Source organism: Rattus norvegicus, chromosome 1 (assembly GCF_036323735.1).
Source record: "Rattus norvegicus strain BN/NHsdMcwi chromosome 1, GRCr8, whole genome shotgun sequence".
NCBI lineage: Eukaryota > Metazoa > Chordata > Mammalia > Rodentia > Muridae > Rattus > Rattus norvegicus.
The window spans coordinates 264,742,841-264,746,064 of record NC_086019.1 but is presented as its reverse complement, the minus strand read 5'-3'; the positions used below and the strand labels follow the sequence as shown (position 1 = coordinate 264,746,064).

The 3,224-nt window shown below is 48.3% G+C and overlaps 1 non-coding gene across 1 annotated transcript; it reads right to left on the bottom strand.

Moving 5' to 3' along the window:
* Nucleotides 1–670: 670 nt before the first annotated feature.
* Trnav-aac8 (transfer RNA valine (anticodon AAC) 8) lies at nt 671–745 on the bottom strand. Its single transcript has one exon. It is a non-coding gene; the product is annotated as a tRNA-Val (tRNA).
* Between the last annotated feature and the right edge of the window lie 2,479 nt (nt 746–3,224).

The window sequence follows — 3,224 nt, the reverse complement described above, 5'->3', positions numbered from 1 at the left end:
ATTTTCTCCAGGGATTGAGATCGGATGTGGTGACTCTCGGGCTTTTGATGTTAGACTGAGGCTAGCGTGTGTGTTCTCTAGTTCTCGGGTCTTGAGTTTAGGCTTGATGATGTCAGCCTTCCCAGTTCTCCAGTTCGCAGGGCAGGATGGGAGATTTCTGGGCCCCTGTAATCAGGGGTGCAGGTCGCTCCCCTCCTTCCCATGTTTCTCCTCCTTCTGCCCCTACTCCCTTTCCTTGTAGGATGCATCCTACAAATGCGGAGGCCTGTTAGCGACCTCAGGACAACTCAGGCCGCCGTTCTAGTCATTGCAAAGAGAATTCTCCAGGGCGGAGAGCTGCATCTCTGTATCACCATCGACTCCTTGCCGAGGCCGGCACCGATCTATAACTACATCAGAACCAGGCCTGGGTCTAGAAGGCTATTGTCTCTGCTGAGAGCCTACTAGAGAGTCATAGGAGGAACAGACCTGGGTCTTCTCTTGCCTTTGCCTGCCCTGCAGTGTGGTTGTGGAAGTGGTTCTGGACTATTCTCAATAGATGACCGCTGAATGAATGAATGAATGAATGAATGAATGAGTGAGTGAATGCATATTTGCTGTTACCAACTCAGTTCCTCCAGAATTATCTGTTACCTACAGTTGCTCTATTATTTTTTTTTTCTTTTCTTTTTATCGGAGCTGGGGATCGAACCCAGGGCCTTGTGCTTGTTAGGCAAGCGCTCTACCGCTGAGCTAAATCCCCAACCCCTAGTTGCTCTATTATTATACAAGCCCTTTTTTCTACTTTAGAAGAATTATGTTTGTGGCCACCGTGACAATTATTACCCAACGGCAAGGGCTTCTGGGAAGCATGATGCAGCTGACACTCAGGGGCATGGAGACAAGCTATCACATTTTTAAAAAGACCATCAATATTCTGACACTTGATGGGGCTCTGTCCCCTCCTTTTCTATCTGAGCAAAGGAGTGACTGCATTGACTCGCAGGATATGACATAAAGGAAGCCTCTCCACACCACTACCTTGCTCTCTTGTGCTCCCTTTGGACACTGCCATCTCAGTCCCAGTCAGTCACAGAAACCAGTCACATGGCTTCTGACTGAAAGGGCTTCTGGGAAGCCTGGTGCAGCTGACACTCGGGAGCATGGAGACAAGATATGGCAGTCATCAGTGTGTTATCAGCTAGATGAAGCACGTCTTACATCCAACCCAACAGCTCAATAGAGAGAAGCTCCTGGGGTCACTGTGACCATATGTGTTACTGCCTCTCTCTGCCTGCTATGGAGGGCAATAGAACACCCCAGCACAGTATGAAGGACTGGCCAATAACCCCAGCCCTCCAGAGGCGGAGGCAGAAGGATGGCTGGATTTGAGGCCTGCCTGGTCTAAGCAGTGGGTTCTGGGCCAACCAAGGCTACCTAGCGAGACTCTGTCTCAGAAAGCAGAGGACTGCGATGGAGCTCAGTTGGTAGCGTGTGCTTGCCCAGCCTGCACAGAGCCCTGGGTCCAATCCCAGCCATGCTCTACATCGTCTGTAACATTCACCCTTAGGAAGTAAAGGCAGAAGCTCAAGGATGTGCTCAGCCACGTGGAAAATACAGGGCAGGCCTGGGATAGATAACATCTCAGAGAGAGAGAGGGAGGGGAGGGGAGGGAGGGAGGGAGGGAGGGAGGGAGAGAGAGAGAGAGAGAGAGAGAGAGAGAGAGAGAGAGAGAGAGAACACTAGTTTGATTTTACCACGGGGACTGGATTAGGATCCAGTGCTTCCAATACAAAGAAAAATGTGATTAGTGGCCAGAAACAACGTTTGCTTTAAGGGACCAGAGAAGCCATTTGGAGAACGTGACATCTGGTTTCATTATGGTGCTTCCAAAAGGTGAGGTGGCAGGAGAAGGCACTTCCAGGGAAGAAGCCAGCATGAAAGAGTGGGACAGGAACAGATGGGGACAGCAAATGGCTTACATGGGACACTGAATAAAGTGGGTTGTCCAGCAGGAACCAAAACGGGAGGCTTGTGTGCTTATGAGCAAGGCTGGCTTCATTCTGCAGGCACTGGGAGCCAGCACTGGCTTAAGGCTCAAAGTGGCATGATCGTGGACTGCAGACAAGCTTCCGGACACTGTCACTCCGTTCTGATGACATCCAGCAGAGCAGCTTCTGTATCTGTTACAGATGGTAGAAATAAAAGGAGAAACGCTCGCAGAGAACGTCTCTGTGTCACAGGCTAAATAATTCCTTCTGCAGAATGGGCGGAAAGAGCTCTTTAGTGTCTCCACTGAATCAACTAGCTTTTCTTTAACATGTTTAACGTACCATCTCCTCACAGCCAGGGTGAGCAACACAGTGTGGATGCTTCTCACTGATGGCTTTTTTTTTTTTTTTTGCACAGTCTTACTCTGTAGCCCAGGCTGGTTTGGAGCTCAATATGTAGCACAGGTTGACTTCCAACTCATGGTAATCCTCCTGCCTTGGAAATACAGGTATACCAAGGAGTCTCTGTTGTAGGTGATGGTCTGATTGGGTGGGTTATTTTCAGGGCTCCTGAGTAAAGTCCTCTTTACTGTTCTCATGATAGCTTTGCAGACATGTATGCACACACACACACACACACACACACACACACACACACACCCTTGTCCAAGAGTGTGTTTAAGCTCCCGAGTCCAACAAAACAGACACATGACTTGAGATTATTCATCACTATGCCTGGTATCTCACGTCGGTCCCGATTGCATTGAGGGGACCGTGAGCTCTGCCATCTGAGACACTCGGCGGCCACCTTCCTTCGGAAATCAAAAGGCAAATTACCTTCCTTCTCTTAATCATCTCTTTCCTCACAAGATCTCACCTTTTGTTTTTCTGCACTTTACAAGGAAAAGGTGTGTTTTCTTGCCTCGTGTGGAGCCAGCAGAAACGGGAACCCTTTGATTTTTAAGTAAGAAGGCAAGTCCTGTGTGTGCAGAGAAGGCTCCAAGTAGGCTGGGGACAGTACCTCTAGGTTCAAGCTTCCCCGAGAGCTCAGAGTGGAAGGATTGGACTGAAACTTTAAACATTTTGAGCAATACCTAGAATATGTATAATTTATAAGCCACACACCGTTGGCTGTCAAATCGGCGATTGATCTGACTCGGATCTTGTTAATTATCTTCCGCATACATTCCTCCTTAACAGATCTTCAGTATACTGTGTATCAATATTAATAAGATTATAAAACACTATTGATAA